This window comes from Apium graveolens, chromosome 10 (assembly GCF_009905375.1).
Source record: "Apium graveolens cultivar Ventura chromosome 10, ASM990537v1, whole genome shotgun sequence".
In the NCBI taxonomy this organism is placed as follows: Eukaryota; Viridiplantae; Streptophyta; class Magnoliopsida; order Apiales; family Apiaceae; genus Apium; species Apium graveolens.
The window spans coordinates 161,781,680-161,805,016 of NC_133656.1; the positions used below are offsets into that span (position 1 = coordinate 161,781,680).

General features: G+C 34.0%; 1 long non-coding RNA gene across 1 annotated transcript; it reads left to right on the forward strand.

The window, feature by feature from the left end:
- Positions 1–8,003: 8,003 nt before the first annotated feature.
- Positions 8,004–10,663, forward strand: LOC141692849 (uncharacterized). Its single transcript, XR_012562931.1, has 3 exons — positions 8,004–8,134; positions 8,643–8,751; positions 9,753–10,663. It is a non-coding gene; the product is annotated as an uncharacterized LOC141692849 (long non-coding RNA).
- Positions 10,664–23,337: the final 12,674 nt, after the last annotated feature.

A 23,337-nucleotide genomic window follows, 5' to 3' on the forward strand; every position in this document is an offset into this window, starting at 1 on the left:
GGCCCTACTGGCTGATGGAATTTATGGATGATAAGGGTGTGAGAAGATTCTTTAGACTAGAAGACCAATTGAGTATCTCTAGCAATGAGACTCTCTTGGAGATGCAAGAAATGCTAGATCTCTCAGAATCTGATGAATTAGAATTCCACAGGAAGCTCCCGAATCAAATTGAAGAAAACAACAGAAAGCTTGGAAGAAGATCCAGACCTTCAAGAAACTAGAAAAATCTGCTCAGGCTAGAGGAGCATCTTGAACTGACTGTGAGCCAAACCTTGTACATTTTGTTTAAATTGAAGCACTTTCAGTTTTATCTACTTATCTTTAAAGATATATGTTTAGGATGTTTTGTAATCATCAAGTGTCTCTTAATTTATGGCTACAATTCCAGTAGACATAAATTGGGGGAGATTGTTGTGAATATGTTGTGTACTTGATGATCACTTAAACAAAATGTCTAAGTAGATTTTACTTATTGAAATTATGTAGCTCTCGACGTATAAGAATTATAGTCCCGACGGATAACTCATTATAGTCCCGACGGATGATTAACTTATTATCCATCAAGTGAGTAGCTTATGTAATAATAAGTTTGTAGCACAGTGATGTATGCACCTTTGTATAGAATCTGTAGTAGCATATAAGTCATGTTGACTTTAACTAGATATGCAGAATAGGTTGATTAATTGTACATAAGCAATGTCTTGTAATTCTGTATAAGTGAAATGAAGTCAAGTGCCAAAATAGCTACCGACGGATGATTAACAAAGCCTTCGACCGGTGATCAAATGACTATCAACGGATGTTTAACATAGCAGTCGACGGATGATCAATCATGTCATCGACGGATGATCTGAAAGTCGACGGATGATCATATCAAGAATTCAAACATCAGTTGAACAGTGAAAGCTGACACACAGCCGTCGAGTTGGATACAAACACACTGTGGAAGCCCATTAACTGAGTAATAGAGGATGAAAAGCAGCAAAGATCAAGATTGTTAGATTTTATATTTGTTCAGTCTTTTTGACTTTGTAATCTTGGTAATATATAAACCAAGAGAGTAGCAAATAGAAAAATGATTGAGATAGCTGAGAAACACACAAACAGAGAAATCTTTGTAAGCATAATCTTTAGCATTTCCTGTATTCTCAGTAGTTCCATTTTGTAAGCAGCTGTGAGCATTTCTGCACACAGAGTCCTCTCGATATATTATATATATATCTCTGGTGAAATTGTTTAAATCCACCAGAAAGTTTTTAAAGACTCTTGTTTTTAATTACTTATGTTTTGATTCATTCAAGTTTACATTCCGCATTGTGCTAATTAAAACAAATATATCTATAATCGAGTTGAACATTTTTATTTCAAGAAAAAGGTTCAAGAATTCCATTCAACCCCCCTTCTGTAATTCTTGCTATATTGTTAAGGGACTAACAAACGTAATACTTAATTAAACATTGCTTTTCACACAAACACATATATTTCACATTTAAACACTTTAATCTCTTTTTAAGACGGGTTCCGTTCTATCTGACGGCCCGACAACACAGCTTAACCCCTAAGCTGACTCTTTAAATTGGAATGCATCTAACCACGCTCCCAGATACTAATATACAATAAAGACAATTAATCAATACTTAATCACATAATTTATAATCACTCCACAGAAATTATACTTTATTTATTTAATTACGTCGCGAGATTCCCAGTCATTACAATCTACCCCCTTAAAGGGATTTTGTCCCCAGAATCTAGTCTAAGCAAAGAGATGGGGATACTTTTCTTGCATTTCGCTTTCTAATTCCCAAGTTGACTCTTCCACTAATGGATTTCTCTGCAACACTTTAACTAAAGGTACAACTTTATTTCTAAGCGTCCTCTCTTTCCGATCTAGGATTCGAACTGGTTGTTCCACATAAGACAAATCTGGTTGGATTCCCACTGGTTCCACTTGGATCACACGGCTTGCATCAGCATTATACTTCTTTAGAAGAGATACATGAAATACATTGTAAAGATGTTGTATTTGCGAAGGTAGCGCTAATTCATAGGCCACTTTTCCAACTTGTCGCAGTACTTCGAATGGTCCAATAAACCTAGGACTCAACTTCCCTTTCTTTCCAAATCTGGTTAAACCTTTCCAAGGAGATATCTTTAACAAGACTTTGTCTCCAGGCTCGAATTGCACATCTTTTCGTTCTCGATTCGCATACTTCGTTTGTCGATCTTGAGCAGCAATTAATCTTTTTCGAATCATTTCCACCTTTTCTTTTGTTTGTGAACTAGCTCTGGGCCAAATAATTTGCGCTCACCAACTTTGTCCCAATATGTAGGGGATCTGCACTTTCTTCCATACAACGCTTCATAATGCGGCATGCCAATACTTGCGTGATAACTGTTGTTGTAGGAAAACTCAATCAATAGCAAATGATCGTCCCAATTTCCTTTGAAATCTATTTCACAGATTCACAATATATCCTCGATCGTCTGTATTGTCCTTTCACTTTGTCCTTCAGTTTGCGGATGATATGCCGTACTCATTTTCATCTTAGTTCCCAAATGATCATGAAATTATCGCCAAAACTTCGAGTTAAACCTCGGGTCTCTATCAGACACGATAGATACTGGAACTCCGTGACGCATCACAATCTCATCCAAATACAATTTGACCAACTTTTCTAATGAAAACCTTTCGTTCATCGTCAAGAAATGCGCTGATTTCGTCAATCGATCGATTACCACCCAAATTGCATCATGATTAGACTTGGTCTTTGGTAATCCTACCACGAAATCCATCGCGATATGTTCCCATTTCCATTCTGGTATATCCAGTGGTTGAAGCAATCCACTTGGTCTCTGATGTTCCGCTTTTACTCTTTGACACGCATAACATTTACTTATCCAGTCCGCAATTTCCTTTTTCATGTTTGGCCACCAATAACTTTCTTTTAAATCCTTGTACATTTTCGTACTTCCAGGGTGAATCGAAAATCTCAAGTTATGCGTTCTTGCAAAATTTCATGCTTTAGCTCCACAACGTTAGGTATCCAAATATGTGAGTTAACACGATATATTCCTCTTTCATCCTTTTGAGCTTTGATTTCTTCTCCTGACAACTTATCATTTTCGTGATTCATCACTTGCTCTTGACAACATCTAATCTTTTCCAAAATTTTAGATTGAAATGACATAGCATACATTGCTTCACCTACAAATTCTGGAGTATGCACTTCTATTTCCATTTTTTGAAATTCTTGATCAATTCTTCTGATGACGTTAACATATTCAATCTTTCCTTGCAATTTAAAGCGTTTGCTACCACATTCGCCTTTCCAGGATGATAATTTATTGCACAGTCGTAATCATTGATCAATTCTAACCATCTTCTTTTGTCTCATATTCAACTCCTTCTGAGTGAAAATATACTTTAAACTCTTATGATCTGTATAGATCTCACACTTTTCCCCGTACAAATAATGCCTCCAAATCTTAAGGGCAAACACAATTGCTGCCAATTCCAAATCATGCGTAGGATACTTCTGTTCATGCGGCTTGAGTTGCCTTGATGCATATGCTATTACCTTCCCGTGTTGCATTAACACACATCCAAGTCCTTTATACGAAGCATCGCTAAAAATCACAAATTCTCCTTTCTCATCTGGTAACACCAGCACTGGGGTGGTTACCAATCTTTTCTTCAATTCTTGAAAGCTTTCCTCGCATTTATCCGTCCACACAAACTTCTCGTTCTTCCTTGTCAACTTAGTAAGTGGAACAACAATCTTAGAGAAATCTTGCACAAACCTTCTATAGTATCCGGCTAATCCCATAAAACTTCTGAACTCCGTAGGAGTCTTGGGTTTTTCCCAATTCATCACAGCTTCTATCTTGGCTGGATCTACTTTGATTCCTTCCTTATTAACTACATGTCCAAGAAATTGCACTTCCTTTAGCCAAAACTCACATTTCGAAAACTTGGCGTACAACCTTTCTTTTCTCAAAATTTCCAAGGAAATCCTCAAATGCTCCTTATGATCTTCTTCCGTATTGGAGTATATCAGTATATCATCAATAAATATTATAACGAACTTATCCAGATATTGCTTGAATACTTTGTTCATAAGATCCATAAATGCGGCTGGCGCGTTCGTCAAACCAAACGCCATTACGAAAAACTCGTAGTGTCCATATCTTGTTCGAAACGCAGTCTTGGGTATATCCTCCGCTTTAATCTTTAGCTGATGATACCCAGATCTTAAATCAATCTTGGAGAAACACGAAGCTCCTTTTAGCGATCAAACAAGTCATCGATTCGCGGTAGAGGGTACTTATTCTCAATCGTCAACTTATTTAATTCACGATAATCAATGCACAACCTCATACTTCCGTCCTTCTTCTTTACAAACAACACCGGTGCACCCCACAGGGATACACTCGGGTGAATCACCCCTTTATCCAACAATTCTTGCAACTGCACTGCCAATTCCTTCAACTTGACTGGCGCCATACGATAGGGAGCTTTCGATACTGGTTCCATTCCAGGAGCCAAATCAATCGTAAGCTCGATCTCTCTGGTTGGAGGTAGTCCAGGAAATTCATCTGAAAACACATCAGGAAAATCTCTTACTACCGAAATATCTTCAATCCTCACAAATTCTTTCTCCACGTCCTTAACATGAGCCAAATAAACTTCGCATCCTTGACGTAATAATCTCCTCGTCTCGATAGCCGTTAGAAATTTCTTCTCTTGTCTTTTCCCTTTGAATATCACTTCATCGCCATCCTTGGTCCTTAACCTCACCTTCTTACTTTTACACTCTATTTGCGCCTCTTGGTTTGACAACCAATCCATTCCTAATATAACCTCTAATTCTCCTAACTTAAAAAGAATTAAGTCAGCAGAAAAGTGCTGACCTTCTATAACCACAACACAATCGGGATAAACTTTATTAACAATGACTTTCTCTTGATTTGCTTCCTTTATAATCAATTTAGGTTACAGAGGGTACGCAACACAATCAAGTCTATCAAGAATACTTTTAGAAACAAAAGATCTAGTTGCTCCAGAATCCATCAATACTTTTACTTCTACTGAGTTTATAACGAGCATACCTGCCACCACATCCACATCCTGCACAACATCTTTCATTGTCATATTGAAGGTCCTAGCTCTGGGTTGAGCTGTTAGTGCTGGGAGGGGCAGCGGTCTAGCAATTCTAAGAACATTGGCCTTCTGAACAGGCTCCTTGCAGCTTCTGGCCATATGGCCCACCTTTCCACATTTGAAACAAGCCAAATCAGGCTTCTTTGCTCCATTCGGGCACTCTGATGAGTAATGACCTTTCTGATTGCACTTGAAACAGGTCACATTCAACTTTTTACACCTTCACGGGTGTCTCTTCCCACAAACCTTGCACTCTTGAATCTGAGGTCTATTATTCTTCCCAGGTTGTCCTGCTTTCTAAAAACGGTTCTTCTGGGCTCCATTACCGGGCTTAAACTTTTGAAACTTTTGGTTCTGACCTCCACCATTCTTTCCAAACTTCCCTCTAAACTTTGAACTTTCTTGCTCTTGCTCCGAGCTTTCAAACTTCCTTTTCCTTCCTTCATTTTCTCTTTTTGCAGCTTCACGCTCTCCTTCCACTATCATTGCCTTCTGCACCAAGGCGGCATAATTCTTAATCTCCAACAACGCCACTTGACTTCTAATCCACGGCCTAAGTCCCTGTTGGAACCTTTTGGCCTTCTTTGCCTCAATATTTACATATTCAGGTCTAGACAACTCCGAGAATTTCACTTCATATTCCGCTACCGACATATCTTCTTGCCTAAGGTCCCAAAACTTTATCTCCAACTGATCTTGCATATAACTTGGCAAATACTTCTCCAGAAAAATTTCTGTAAACTTCTCCCACGATAACTCCTTTCCTTCCAGCAACGCCTTCGAAGATTCCCACCAGAAACTTGCTTCATCTTTAAGGTAATAACTCGCATACTGAGCTTTCTTGTCATCCTTAACTTCTGTTAACTCAAACGCTTTCTCCATTTCTCTTAACCACGACTGAGCTTTTATCGGGTCTGGAAAATCTAAGAACTCTGGGGGATGAACAAATTGAAAATGTTTGAAATTTCCAACTTTAGGGCTACAGGTTGATGCAAAAGCTGAGCAAGTCTGCTCATCATGGTGGTTTCTGGATTCACTTCTGGGTCTTGGGTTTGGATTTCTTCTTCTTGGTGATCTGGTGAGTTGGTCATTTCTTACAAACCTGATTGTGCAATTATTTAGCAATACGATAGCATGGCAGATATATAACAACATTTTATTACGAAAATCTCTTTTGCGGGTTTTAAGCTTTACCCAATTTTGCACATGCAATCCTATTACTATATAATTCTCATATCAGTGTTGTTTTGTCATGGCCCAGGGTATGATTTTTATGAAATTTTAAACACGGTTGTATGAAACATGTACACAAAACAGTTTATAAAGGTTTACAGGGTGCACGATAGGAAACAAGATATATATTTGATTCATGCCCACCTTTTTCATTCTCTCTCACATTTTCTCTCTCTCCACATGCTTTATCAATTCTTTTTCTTTTTTAACTAAACCAACTTACATTTACTCATTTTAACTTTCACCTTATACTTTTATTTATAATTTAAATAATTTAAAATTTGTTGAAATAAAATAAAAATTATATTAAAATAAAAAATTATTAAATAAACGCATCACATAAACATTAAAATAAAATATATTACATAAAATTAAAATACATCACCTAAACATTAAAATAAAATTCATTACATAGCAAACAAGGGAGTAGTTGGATATGCTCTTACTCGTCATCTAAATTATCTTGCTTGTCATCTAAATCATCTTGCTCGTCATTATCTATCTCATCAGCCACATCTTCATTTGTTTCTGGCTCATGTTGATAGTCCTGATCATCATCGGCAGCACTTAAATCATATATTGCAGTTAATCTTGCAATTTCTTTGAGTAGGAAAGTATTCATGATTATATAAATTTAAAAATTTAGATGATCAGTTTGTTTGATTCTAAACTCCGGTGGATGTTATTTATAAGATATTTTTATACAAGCAATAATAAGTTGAAGGGATAGCACACTCAAAAATTTTGAAGTGACAACATGGTGAAAAGCTGATGATTTTCTTTTAAAAAAGATTGAAATTGACTACCCACTGAAAAGCTACTCAATCAAAAGTCAGATGTGATAATTCTTAAGAAATGAATATAATAATAATTTAAAAATCTTTAATTATAAATTCAAAATGAAATTATTAATATTGTTTTTATAATCATTAAATTTAATAAATTTAGTTATTTAAGTAATTTTGAAATATAAAATAAAAACTTGAAATAATAACATAATTACAGTAAATATATTTTAAAAATAAAAATAATATTGTTATGAAATATAAAAATGATACATTACGGTTTCCGGGCAGGTGGCCACGGGTCATAACACACTCTTCGCACAACAAATCCACTTTGAAGTTGACTTATTCGGAAAACGAAAACCAAGATTTGCTTTATCCGATATCAAACGGGAGCCACGGGCCTCTGGAACAATTAGGAGATTCTCTAGAAGAAATGGTCGGAGAAGGGCAATCAATCATTCTTAAAACTTGTGCTTGAATAGAAATGTAGGATATATGTGAGATGGAGTAGAGAGAACGAAATAAGGTGAGAAATTGAAAAAGGTGGTAGAATGGGAAGATGAATAAGAAGTTGGGTACCTTGGGAAACCCAACTCTAAAGCTGGGCAGTATAAGAATGTACTCGACTAAAATGGCTTACGAGGTGTATGATGTTATCCACAACCTAATAATATAAAAATGAAACAGTGAAGAGCAAGTAAAGGATAAGTTAAAAAAAAATTATTGCACGTTACTAAATTTTTACAGTCTACCTTAATTACCGTATCTAAACCCTAGGAGCGTATCTATATATAAATAAGATTGGGATAACAAGAACTACTCTGAAGCGGGAACACAATGGCATTCTGATAATGATGATCAACAATCAAAGGATAGCACGCCGAATTCGGCGCCACGATCCAGGTGCAGCACAAGCCAGCATACATCTCCGATCCAAGTTCTTTTCTTGGTATATCTTCTCTTTTTTAATTTTCTTTCCTTTTTCGTAGGTATGTTAGTATAAGCCATGTTCGATCTTACAGATCTGGATTAGGCATCTGCTTTACGGCTTAAATCTTGTTGATCTGGATCCTTAATTAATTAGTTTATGAGATCTCACTTGTTTCCCGTTCGTTGTTTACATTCTATCAATACAAATTATACTTCATCATTTCATGATTACGATTTGCTCCTTGCTGATAAAAGATTGTCTTGCTCTCGGTATTCTAGACTTGTAGCCTTGTAAATCAGTAGATATTAAATTCCAATCGTCAGTATATATTTGTCTCACCATTTTTTTCTTTGACATAATATCATAGAAAATATGAACTATATTGTTTGATATGTATATATGTTAGTCTAATGCAAGGTTGAATCTTATGGATCTGTATCAAACATTTAGTTTAATTTAAGATCCCTGCATATCCTTTATGACTTGTATCTTCTGATAGTAAGAAATTATGACTATTTTTCTTCAGGATTGTAAAAAGTCAACTACCGCAATCGATCCAAATCGAATAAGAGATCCCTTCTCTTGGATCTGAGATCATTACGTTTTGTTGGATTTTGGCAGATCTTCTCGTTATTGTAAGTTTTCGATCGACCTCTACGTGTTGTTAATTTGTTTGCTTTCTTCATCATGAAGTTCGAAGTTAAACTTATTTTGTATATACTTCTATATTTGAGTACGTGTTAGTAAATGCCATGATATCTTATAGTTTTGGCATGGATCTATTCAACATCTACATAAAATTGTTTTTTGTAACCATTTTGGTAAGTTATACTTTTGGTCAATCGAAACTTATTTTACATACCCAACACCTCTTAATATAGTAAGGTGTCTCCCTCACTTCCTTTATAAATATCGATTATCCGAATTTTATGAAAGTTAGCGCAAGTATGTGACTATGTGAGTGTGTTTAACTATTACAAACTTATAGTACATATCATTTTACCTGTGCCAAATGCATGTCATAGTTCTAGCTTAGATGTATCTATAGACTTATGTATCGAGACCCGTCTCAATTTTTTGGGAGGGGCCCCGAGCTAAATAAAATTTAAGGGTCTCGTATAAGTGAAAAAATGCATATCTCTAAAGCATTTAAAGTTCATTAAAAATGAATCATTGAACAACTCCACCACAAGTTAGATTTCATATTAAAAATTCATGATCGAGTTTATTAAAAGTGCCAGAAATTATGATATATTTATTCATATTTAATAAATTTGGGGTCTTTTTAAATTGGGGGTCATGTGCGCGCGGTAGGACTTGTTACTTACCCTAATTGACGGCCCTGTATAGACTATAGTTAAACGGTTGATCGTCATTACTATTACTCTCTAAACGTCATATCTCATCGGAACTCGTGTGCGGTAGTACTCGTATGTTTGATTAATTTTCTATTTTTCCATTTGATGGATTTTTTTTATTTTTTAAAAATAAAAGCTCTATCATTTTATTTATTTTTTATAAGAATAGGGGAATCAACCGTGTCAATGCCACCATATATAGATTTATTGTTGACGGTTTGCACATGAAACAATCTTAAAATACCATAATCCTCATACTCTATATCTGAATTGATTAGAAACTGAAAAGCAAGGAGCTGCTAGATCACAAGATAACTTGATAGTTACTTTAATGGATCAACCGGCTGTTGGAGAGGAGACTTTCATTCTGAAGACCAATATTCACAGCGATGTCTGTTTGAAAAATATGGAAAAAATACTGCAACATATTCAAGGGGTGCGCAGAATATTTTTACATCCAAATGAAATAGGAAAGGTTACAATTGCGGGTACTATAGATCCGCAGAAACTTATTGAGATTCTTTTGATGAATGGGATAGAATCTGAGCACGTGTTAGGGGCTAGCATTGATCAGAAAGACTTGCCAAATTTTCCCAGACCAAACTCACCACTGAAACATGTAGTTAATTATGAAGTTAACTTACAAAGAAGAAAAATGGGATGAAGCTAACTTACAAAGAAGATGGACATGTACAAGATCTAGACGGCAAGATTGGATCTTGTTCTACAAGAAACTTGCATAGGAATGCCGTGCATAATGACTGCAGTGATCTTCATAAAACTTGCTCTTCAAGAATTGGTTGCTATTCGACAAACTGTGGGTACATGCCTCAACCTGAGAGTGTATCGGTAGGGATTCCATGTCCGCCCCCTCCGTACATTCCATCAGCACCACCTGTGCCTGAGTTCTATCCGGATTCACCTTTGCAAGAAAAGACTTCTGATCGGATATATCTTGATGACAACCCAACAGGCTACTTTGTACTTTTTTTGTTTTGTTTTCTTCTTTTGCTAATTCAGGCTACACTGTGATGTGAGCAGATAGCTCCTAGCTTGTTCCTGCTTGTGTTTGAACTTTGAAGTCCTTTGAAATTTTGTTCAGAATTGGGCAGGCAGTATTCCATGTAAGTGTGAAGACTTTTGCGGTGTTTTTGTAATGTTTAATAAGGGAATAAAGCTGTTTATGTAAGTGTGAAGACTTTTGCCGTGTTTTTGTAATGTTTAATAAGGGAATAAAGCTGGTTACATTAATTAGCTTTGGAATATTTGATGAAAAAATGTAAAGGCATCGGGCCTTACTAGAATTCCAATGCAATTGACACCATATTTGCTTAAAGAACTGATCGCAGCTCCAGACAAACCAGCAATCTTGGCAACTCCAACATGTAAGCACAGCACCGTAGGCAATCTGCAAAGCTGCAACGACCACAGCGACGACTATGAAGTATGAGCTTATCTCCCTAATTATGTTTTTTACTAGAGTGGAAACACGTAAACAAGGCAGAGTCAACCTGCAAGCCCACAAAAGGGCATCACAACCCTCCACCAACGTATTATTGTTGGAGAGGTGGGACTTCGATCCCTCTACATGAGAGGGGAATTACAACGATTTGGCCAAAGGCCTTGGTTGCCATTTGAAACCTTAATTATACTATCTGCAAATAAAATCAAAAACAAACCAAACACTGCCATTCAGGATAATTAAAACAAATATGATGTAAGAATATGATGAAATATCCTAGCTTTTATATAGAAACCTCCACACTTACTAGAGAAAGTAACTTTGTAACTTCATCATAATTCAAAAAAAATGGCAAAAAGGCTTTACATACACGCACATGAAGTTACTTTCACTTCTCTTGTACAAAAATTAAAAACTATTCCCAAGGACATGATCCTGAAACTTAATCTTCGAAATTAAAAAACAATGAGCAATCACTCCAGCACAGGTCTAACAAGCTCACATTATAACGCAGCCTGATAGATTGTCCTGGCTAAATGCAGAATAGAATGGATGATCATAAGACTTTTCTTGTGGAGGGGAATTGCGGTAATATTCAGGAACTGGACAACTGGTGGTGCTGATGGATTGTACCCTGGCAGGGGAAATGCCTAACGAAATATTCCCATGTGAAGACATGCAATTACAATTTCTTGGAGGGCAACCATGATTATACTGTTTGTCCATAGCTTGGTTTGAACAGATACAATGATGGTTATTACCATTGAAATCACTATAATTATCCATCACATAATGATCACCATAATAGCATTTCTTAGCTCTCCAGTCCAAGCTTCTTGCAGCATAACAATCGTACTTTCCAGCAAAATTTTGTACATTCTCAGAATCTTTTAAAGTAATGGACTATACTGCTGTCTTGTATTCTGTCTTTGCCTTTGATGTACTGTTTCTATAACTCATGCATAGAAGTTATAAGCATAGATTCTTAATACAACTCCCCCAACCTTAAAATGAAAATAGAAAGGGTTGTACTGCTGGTGCAGAATTAGATAAGTCCATAGAATGTAAATACAAAAGTCTCTAAATTATGTAAACGTATGTGTTGGAATAATCTTAAACCTATTATTTAAGTATTGTCTTTATTTAATTGTTTGATTGTTTTGTTTTAAAATAAACATTGTAATCAGTCTGTTGTAATGCATAGGATTTAGTCATTTGGTTGTTTAGAGTTTTCAGGAGTGTGGGAGTAGTGGAGTCAAAATAGGAATATAGTTGCTGGTTTTTAGCATCCATTCACTAGTAGTCTTTAATGTATGGGATAAGATCCATCATTTGTTTTTCCCAGTTAACATATATACAAATATTGTGTCGTCTGTGTTCAAATATCAGCTTTCTATTTTTTACACTTGGTATCAGAGCATAGATCTAAAGGGCCAGTGATTTCAAATGGCATCAAAAATTTCTCCATCTATATTGCATGAGGTATCAAGATTAAAGCCTCTTTGAGAGAGAAGTATGGGAGAAAAAGAGAAGTAAGAACAAAAATAAGGAGGAACATGAGCGGTGAAAATAATGATAAAGATATCATGGCACAAGTGGTCATGAAAGAAATTTTATTTTAGACGTGTGGGTTATTATATGCATTTTCTTGTTTTTTATCATTTTTGTTGAACAAACTATAAAGACGTAAAGATGTATTCATTTTAGTAGTAAAATTCAAAAATATTAGTTGATTATATTTACATTCCCGTTGTTCTAATATTTAGATAAATTATAATTATTTTGAAAAAAATAATAAATATCAAAATATTTCGATAAAATATAACTTCAAAAGTGGAAAGTCATTTTATAGTGAAAGAAAATTAGGAAAAAAAATTGAAAAAGAAAAGATTTATAAACAATAAAATCATTTAGAAAATGAAGGAGCGAAAATGTTTGAAGTTTGAGTTAGGTTTTATACTCAAAATTATGGATTGTTTAGGTGTTATACATTTTAAATTTTTTCCAGTAATCCAGCCGTGCGGATGATTAGACATATTGATTTTCAATATGTATGTAAAATATTGGATTTTTTAAAATTAAGCTCATATATTTTTTTAATAAATCTATAAAGTAAAATGTTTAATTCCTATCAGTATTGGTAGGCAATGACCAATAACAAAGAAAAATGTGCATTTTCGTGTTTTTTGTTGATCGTTTGTCACATTTTTTTTAAACAAACTCTAAAGACATAAAGATGTATTCATTTTGGTAGTGGAATTAAAAAAAAATAGTTGATTATACTTACATTCTCGTGTTTCTCTTATATTAGATAAATTATAATTATTTTTTAAAAAAAATACATATCGAAACATTTCGATAAAATATAATTTCAAAAGTAGAAAGTCATTTTATAGCGAAAGGAAACTCGGAAAAAAATTTGGAAAAGAAAAGTATTTATGAATGCTCCAGCCGTACAGATGTGAAGATCTATATATTTTAGTGATTTGATAAATTTATTAGAAAAAAATAAATATATTTGGTTTGTTATTTTCGCTGTCAACAGTAGTTTGACCAGTTCTTTTTACTAGCATTTTAGTACCATAATGATATTTCGATTTTTTTTTAAATATTTAAAAGTGATCTAATCATACAGATGATAAGATCTATATGTTTGAGTGACATGACAAAATTTTTGGAATAAGGAATATTTCTTTTGAATAGTCCTTCTAACTTGTGTTTAGTCCCATAAAATACTTCAGTTTTTTAAAAAATATTTATGAATGATCCAACCGTACGGATGTCAAGATCTATATATTTTATTGATATGGTAAAATTATTAGAAAAAAATAAATGTATTCGGCTTGCTAATTTAATAGTCAACCAGTAGTTTGACCAGTTCTTTTTACCCCGTATTAAAGTTTTGATTTTTTTTAAAATATTTATGGATGATCCAACAGTACAGATATCAATATCTATATATTTTAGTGATATAATAAAAATATTAGAAAAAAACAAATGTATTTGATTTGCTATTTTAACAATCAACCAATAGTTTGATCAACGCTTGTTACTAGTGCTTAGTCTCATATTTATGTTTCATTTGTTTAAAAAAATATTTATGAATGATTCAACCATACGGATGACAAGATCCATATATTTTAGGGATATGATAAAAAAGTAGAAAAAAATAAATTTATTTTGCTTGTTATTTTAACAATCAATCAATGGTTGGGATAGTACTTCTAACTAGTGTTTAGTCCTATATTCATGTTTCGATTTTTATAAAAATATTTATGATTGATCCAACCATAAGAATGTCAAGATCTTTATATTTTAGTAATATGATAAATTTATAAGAAAAAAAATGTATTTATTTTGTTATTTTAATAGTCAACCAGTAGTTTGACCAATTCTTCTAAATAGCGTTTAGTACCATATTGATGTTTCGACTTTCTAAAAAATATTTAAAAATAATACAACCATACGCATGTAAAGATCTATATGTTCTAGTGACATGAAAAAAAATTTAGAAAAAATAATTTTTTTATATTAACAATCAACCAATTGTTCGAATAGTACTTCTAACTAGTGTTTAATCATATATTCATGTTTTAATTTTTTTTAAATTATTTTTGAATGATCCGACTGTATGGATGTCAAGATCTATATATTTTAATGATGTGATAAAATTATTAGAAAAAAGTAAATGTATTCAAGTTGCTATTATAACAGCCAACCAGTAGGTTGACTAGTTCTTCAGACTAGCGTTTAGTCTCATATTGATGTTTCAATTTTTCTAAAAATATTTATAAATGATCCAACTGTACCGATATCACGATCTATATGTTTTAGTGACATGAAAAAAAATTAGAAAAAAATAAATTTATTTTGTTTGTTATTTTAACAATCAACCACTTTTTCGAATAGTACTTTTAACTAGTGTTTAGTTTCATATTGATGTTTCAATTTTTTTTAAATATTTATGAATGATCCAACCGTACGGATATCAAGATTTATATATTTTGGTGATATGACAAAATTATAGAAAAAAAATTATTTTGTTTATTATTTTAACAATTAACAAATGGTTTTACTAGTTCTTCTTACTAGCGATTAGTCCAATATTGATGTTTTTATTTTTTTAAAAATATTTATGATTGATCCAACTGTACGGATGTCAAGATATATATATATATATATAAGTGATATGATAAAACTTTTAGAAAAAAATATATTTAGTTTGCTATTTTAACAGTCAACCAGTAATTTGGCCAGAATTTTTTACTTCAGCTTGACTCGGCTCGACCTGGCTCGTATTGATGGAGAAAAATCGTAGTCGGATCCACTCGACTTGGCTCGTTAGTTAACGAGTTTGATTTGTAACACAATTTTTTATTCGAGAAAAAAGTTTCGCTCGACTTTACTCGTCAAAAAAATTTTAAAGCTCGGCTCGATTTCCATCAAAATTTGGATCGGTCGTGAACATCTCTGCCTATCGATATTGGAAGGAAATAAACCTTATTTTCACAAAATTTTAAACATGGAGCCAACACCAAAATTTTAAACATAAAGCCAAAACCAAAAATTCAAAAATTTTGCCAAACTCAAAACCTACCAATACTGGTAGGAAATAAACCTTAATTTCACGAAAATTTCAAATATGGAGCCAAATAAAAAAAATTCAAACATGGAGGAAAAATCAGAATTTCAAAAATTTCTCCCAATTCAAAACCTACCAATATTGGTAGGAAATGAACCATAATTGTTAGATATATTTGAGATGTCATGTCTAATGTGTTTAATGTTTAGTTTTCTGATCTTAACAAACAGGAAATATCAGTACTTACTAAAATCAGCACTTACTGGAAGTCAGAACTTAAGGATATCAGTACTTAAATTATCAGGAGATAATTATCAGAAGATGGATATCAGAACTTAACTGCGGGAGGACGAACAGTTAAGGAAAGGCTGATTGAAAGGAAAGAAGATCAAGACTAAATAAAGAAGAGATATGCATGGAGAAGATTTCTACGGAAGATAGAAGACTTGGAAAAGAAGATATCTAATTGATATATTTTAGGATACAGAATCATATTCAATATCAATTAGAGATTATCTTGTAACTGTGTAATATATAAAAATAAACATAGGATTTACACTATATGTGTTATCATAATCGAAGTTATTATTTATTGTAACCCTAGCAGCTCTCGTGATAAGTTGTTCATCACTGAGAGAGGACAGTTCCATATTGTAACAGAGTTTATTGTGTTGAATAAAATCTGTTTTCTATTACTTGTGTTATTATATTCGATTTGATTGTGATAAACACTGTATTCAACCCCCTTCTACAGTGTGTGTGACCCAATAAGTGGTATCAGAGCAGATTTGTTAACACACAAACAGTTTAAGATCCAAAAACAATCATGTCTGAAGAAGAACAAACTCCAACCAATCCCACCAAAACTGAAGAACCTCCAAAGACTCAAATCCATAGTCGATATGAGACTATTAGAGTTCCCATACTGAAACCATCTGAATATCCCATATGGAAGGTGAGGATGTCTATGTTTCTGGAAGCTACAGATCAGAATACCTTGACGGAATCAATGAAGGACCACACAAGCCAACCAAACTCTATGTTGTAGTTGTAGGTGAACCAGCAAAGTCTGTTCCAAAGGAGAAGAGTGACTACACTGCTGAAGATATCTCATCGATTGCTAAGGATGCTAAGGTACGACACTTTTTGCATAGTTCCATTGATAATGTAATGTCAAACAGGGTAATCAACTGCAAGACTGCAAAGGAGATATGGGATGCCTTGGAGACAGGATGCCAGGGAACTGATTCAATTAAGAAAAACAGGAAGACTATACTCACTCAAGAGTATGAACACTTTGACTCAAAGCCCGATGAGTCATTAACTGGTTTATATGACAGATTTGTCAAACTCTTGAATGATTTGTCACTAGTTGCCAAGGAAATTGATCTTGAAGATTCAAATCTTAAATTCCTATTAGCTCTTCATGAATGTTAGGATTTGAAGGCCACCACTATAAGAGACACATATGCTCTTGAAGAAACAACTTTTGATGAAATTTATGGGATGCTCAAGACTCATGAACTTGAGATGGAACAAAGAAGCAAGAGGAATGGAAGAAAGTTAAGGACAGTTGCTCTTAAGGCTGAGGAGGAATCCCCCAAAGCAGCTGCCTCAAGGAAAGGCAAAGGAAAAGCTCTCATCACAAAGTCTGATACTGAATCATCAAGTTCTGATACTGATGATGACTCAGAAACTGAAAGCTTACCTGAGATTGATCATGATGAAGAGATGATGAAGTTGTGTGCTCTTATGGTGAAAAGAATTACAAGGATTGCATACAGGAAATTCAGAAAGGGAAAGAAGTCTTCCAGGAAAGGTGCAAGTTCTGATAAGAAGAGTTTCAGAAAATCTGAAGGCAAAGGAGGAAAGTCTGACAGAGGAGAATACATAAATGTCAAATGCTGATTGCAAGAAAGTGAGGAGTGACAAAGGCAAGACTCTTATCACAAAGAAGAAAAGCTGGACAGACACTTCAGATTCTGAAAGTGAGGTGAACTATGCCTTGATGGCAAATGCTGATAGCAGTTCTGATGTTGTTGAGTTAAAGGTACCTCAAACTACTTATGCCTTTCATACTGATGATATTAATGAGTTGAGAAGATATCTTAAAACCATGTTCATTAGTTATAGAGATCAAACTTTAACATGTGAAAGATTAACTTCTGAAAATCTTGCTTATAAAAAGAGGAATGATTATTTAGAAAAAGAGTTAGTCATGTTCCATCAAACTCAGAAAGATAGTGATGATATTTTCTATGTTAGGGATGAAGTACTTAAAATGAATGAATCTCTAAAAACTGAGTTAGAAAAGGAAAGAGAGATTATCAGGACTTGGACTAACTCTGGTAAAGCAAATCAGGATATTCTTAGTAGTGGAAACTGGAAAGAGGGCTTAGGTTATGGAGATGATAAGAATGATAAGGGAACTGTAGAGATTGAGCCTATAGTTATTAAACAAAAGCCAAAGGTAAATCCTGTTAAGTTTGTAGCTGTAAAGTCTGATATTGATAAATCAGAAGTTAAAGAAAAATTAACTTCTGACAAACCAAAACAGGGTAAGCCAACTGAAGTAAACATAGGCATAATGACAAAGAAGCAGCTTAAGCATAAGCTGAAAGATGTTAAGAATGTAAACAAGGTAAAGCCACCTAGGAAAAATAGGAATGGAAAGGAAGGTGTGAATAAAAGTAATGATTATAAGCCTGTTCCTAATGCTCCTAGAAAGAAATGTTATAACTGTGGAAATTCTAACCATCTGGCTTCTTTTTGCAGGAAAAATAAGAACATAAACTCCTTAACTTCAAAGTCAGGAGTTAAGAGTCAGTCTGTTAGATATAGGCCACAAAATCCTTGTTTTCATTGTGGTAGTTTATGGCATTCCATTTATACTTGTAAGGAATATCATAGTTTGTACTATGATTATTATCAAATAAAACATTCTTTAAAGAAAGTTAGCATTATTCCTTCTAGTGTAAGTTTTGATACAAAGTCTGATACTATAAATGCTGATAAGAAAACTGTTAACATAAATTTTGATGCTAAATCCGCTGCAAATGTTAATAAACTTAATAAGGCCAAAGGATCCAAGCAAGTCTGGGTCCTTACAACTAATCATTAGTGGTCTTTGTGATTGCAGGGCAACAGGAAAAACATCCTAGTTCTGAACAGTGAATGTTCAGGATATATGACTGGAAATAAAGCCCTGCTATCAGACTTTGTGGAGAAAGCTGGCCCAAGTGTTTCTTATGGAGATGGAAATATGGGAAAAACTTTGGGATATGGCAATATCAATCTGGGGAATGTCATCATTGAAAAAGTAGCTCTGGTCTCATGACTTAAACACAATCTGCTCAGTGTTAGTCAAATCTGTGACAGAGGTTATCATGTGGATTTCTTTGAAGAACACTGTGAAGTTGTAAGCAAATCTACAGGCAAAGTTGTTCTGAAAGGATACAGGCATGGTAACATTTATGAAGCCAAGCTTTCAACAAGTATTGATGGTTCTACAATCTGTCTGTTAAGTAGAGCATCAATTGAAGAAAGCTGGAATTGGCACAAGAAACTCTCTCATTTAAATTTCAATAATATAAATGAACTAGTAAAGAAAGATCTTGTGAGAGGTTTGCCAAAATCAGTATTTGCTCCCGATGGCCTTTATGATTCCTGTCAAAAGGCAAAATAAAGAATATCTTTATTCAAGAGCAACAATGAATCTTCAATTCTTGAGCCTTATCACCTACTACATGTTGATCTATTTGGTCCAGTGAATGTCATGTCTATTGCAAAGAAGAAATATGTTATGGTTGTTATTCCCAGTGGACTAACAATGAGATTTACAGAAGGGGGGTTGAATGTAAATCTCAAAACATTTTCAAGTTTTGAGTAGTTTCTAAGGCTAAGTGTAATAACCCCAAAATTTTTCAACTTTTTGTAACCCTTGTGAATAGTGTTTTAGCTGAATGAGAAAACTTTTCATGTCACACTATGTAGGGGTTCTGTTATGGATATTCTGGGATATTATTAGTACTCTATGAAGTATATAAGTGTATGTAAATATCGTCAGAACCCAATTCCGAACACTTTGGTTTTTCCCGGAAATCCACAAGATACGGAGAGAATTGAGTATAAGGTAACAGAATAAAAAGGATTTAAATTAAAGGATTATAATAGAGGATCATAAAAAGGAATATAATGTATTGAGAAAGGTTAAGGGAACCTAAGTAATAAGATCCCGGGTATGATCCTTCAAACGATAAACGAGAACGAAAGTTAAGCGAACCGTATAACAGATCAGCGGTCATTAGGCAAACGATTAGGAAGCTAATCAAAGGGATTAATGAGAGTGATGTCATCCAACCAATAGAAAGAAGACAAGGAAGGAAGGATGACATCATGAGGATGAGGTAAGCATGACATGGGAAGAAGGGAGGTGTGGTTGATTAAGGACCACACAAATTCAAGGGCAAGGTAGTAATTTGCTAAATCAAAAAACAAAACCAAGCCAACCAAGCTAGCAAATCATTTCATCAAGAATCAAAAAATCAGCCAAGGCATTTGTTCATCACCTAGCTCTCGGCTTTTCACTTTTTTCAAAGATAAAATTCTCAAAATCAAGATCCAAGCATCCTTAATTGGTAAGAAAATTCCCTAACCATCTTTATGCTTAGTTATGGCTATATCATGAGTTTAAGCCATTAATTCTTTCTCTAGCTTCTCCATTTAATCAATGAAGAAGACAATGAATAGTGTTTTCAAGTTTTTTTTTTACTTGAACTTTTCTTGTTTTTCTTGAAGATCCAAGCTTTCCTAAGGCCTCTCCAAGCTTCTTAAGGCTTCCTAGCCCAACCCACCACTTCAAGGAAGGTATACCATTTTCAAACCCTAGGTTCATGTATATTATAAGGTGATTTTGATGAAGTAGGATGTTATTGTAGTTGTTGTTATGATTAGAGTTTGAGATTTGGAATGGTAGTGAAATGAAATGGTAATTTTGTGGTTTTGATTTAAAGGAACTTAAGAATGATTAAAGTAAAGTTTAAGCATAAGTATGAATGGTTAAATTGAATTGGTTGGGGTTGTTATGATGTGATAAGGATGGAGGATGGTTGTATGTTGGATTTGAGGTTGATTTGGGTTGTTTGTGAATGGGTTGAAATTTGGAAATCACGTAAACATAGCCGTCGTAACGTCCGATTTTCTTTGGACTGTTTTTGTGCATAGCATTAGGACCCGAGAACCCCCTGCTAGATTATGACCACTGCCATGTTTAGATAGCTCATGTTACGAGCTTCGTTTTGATATGTAGTTCGTTCGATTCCGATGCACGGTTTAGGAGAAACGACCGTTTCAAGTAACGGCGTTTCGCGAACGAAACTTTTTCCCTCGCCTTACTTTGAAACATAGGTTAAAGACCAAAAAGGGTTAATTAATGTGTGAAACATTTATGGTAAGTGTGTTAGGCAGTTGGTAAGTCATTCGCGAAGGAATCGCTTTAAAACTCGTAAAGGTTAAGTTATTAAAAATGGTGGAGCCGAGGGTACCCGAGTGACTTAAGCGAATCGGTGAGCGTAAAACAAGCGTTAGAGTCTAAGTTAGTTAAAGTATAGGTTTACAAGTGATTTTGGTTTAATTCCAACGTACTTGTTGTTTATAGGTTATCAGACTCGTCCCGAGCCTTTCTCACCCCCAAGTCGCTCAGGCAAGTATTCTATCCGTTATACTGTTGTTGTGATGTATACATTTGTATATGCATGATCTTGCGATAAATGCATATTGGTTATTTAGCAAATTCTTGCGATATATTGTAGCATGTGATATGGTATATATGCATACCTGTTTCATATTCTTGAAATATATATCTGTTGGTTCAGTTGATAATACCTATGCTAGAGGATAGCGGTATCTTGCATACACCCTTAGTATAGGGACCCAAAGGTGAAAATATTTTCTAAAACCGGGAGTCGAGGATCCCGAGTAGAGTTTATATGGATATATATATATACATATTTATATATATATATATGGTTATAGTTTTTCCAAACTATTAATCGAATAAGGTTTATTCGATAACTTTAACTTTATTTTATTATTGAATATTATTTTAAATATTCATTCGAGGACTTATGACTCATTTTATTTATTTATCTGAATATTATTTGAATATTCATTCGAGGGTTATGACTCAGTTTATTTTATTATTTCAATATGATTTGAATATTCATCGGAGGACTTATGACTCCTTTATTTTATTTAATGAATATTATTTATAATATTCATTCGAGGTATTATGACTCAGCTTATTTTATTTATTGAATATTATTTGAATATTCATTTGAGGATCTATGACTCCGATTATTTGCTGAGATATATTCTTTATTTTATTAAAGAATAAGGTGTAAATAATCAAACTTATTTTCGATTATTCAAATAAAGATAATACTTTCATATAAGTATATCTTTGGTTATTTAATACTCGTTTCAAGTATAAATTTTTAATACTTCTACTTCAATTATTTTTATAAAGACTATTCTTTATGGGAATATTATTTAATTAATAATATTCAGATATTTTCTAATATTCTGGGGACTGATTTACTTCATTAAATCAGCCTTACTCCAAACACTCTTTAAAGTGTTTTCGAGTCTTCAAAATGATTTTTAAAAGTCAGAGCGGATCCCAAAACTCATTTTTATATTTAAGATCTTCCTTTTTAAAGGGGATTTAAATACCCGCTCAAAACCTGGGAAATCCGGCTCTGTGGTGTATTTTATATTCGCAACAAGGTTGCAGATTTGGTAAATGAATTGATTACTTGCCCAACGTTCGGGAAGTAAGCCCCTCTCATTGAGTCGGCATAAGCGACAGGCCGAGGTACGGTCTATTATTGTGTAAGTGGCTCAGTGGGAGTCCATCAAATGCATAGGTGGCTGAGTGGCAGTCCAGCATAGGTCTTAATTATGACCAGGGTGATGACCAGTGGGGAATTCGTCCATCTACTAGTAGAAAAGGTTACTTATTGGTATCTTTGCCTGATCAGCGAGATATCGGGTTTATGCCAAAATTCTTTTCCTTTCCAAAATTCATTGGATGTTTCGAACTCTGTTCATACTTCACATAACAGAGGTTCCAGGAAATGTTTTCGGGATATATATATGTGGATATATATATATCGGGACTAAATAAAGTATCTCATAACTTTTTCATTCAATAATATTTCAAAGATTGAATCTATTCAAGTCTTAACTTGTGGTCTCATCTATGGGATGTTTTTCTTAAAACTTATAATACTTTGAGCGGTGGCAGTTCAAGTAACTTTATATGATATAAGTGTGGTGAAGTATTGGTAGCTTCATTCCTTGTTTTTACTTATATCTAGCAAGTAATTATCTTGCATATGATAGAGATGCTAGTAAGTATCCATGTAGATACTTATATTATTGTTACCACTATACATATTATCTTGCGAGCTGTAAGGCTCACTCTTGCTTTATTCCTTCATCACACAACAACAGTTAGGAGAGATGGCCAGACTCCAGCAGACCCAGCGCAAGCGCGTGGGAAGCGTCCCGCGTCTTCCCGCTGATATTGTAGCTGCTATAGCTGCAGAGGTAGATCCATTGTAGTTTAGACCATCTACTTTTGAGAATCCAATTATGTATAATTATAACTTGTGGCAGATAATGGCAATTAACTGTAAATTATCAAGTAATCATTTTGGGTTGTAATAATTTTAAATTGTGGATTCAAAGACTTGTACTTATTTCAATTTCATCTCTGAGACTATAACGAGTTGTGGTGTGTGTTAGTGTGGGGTCA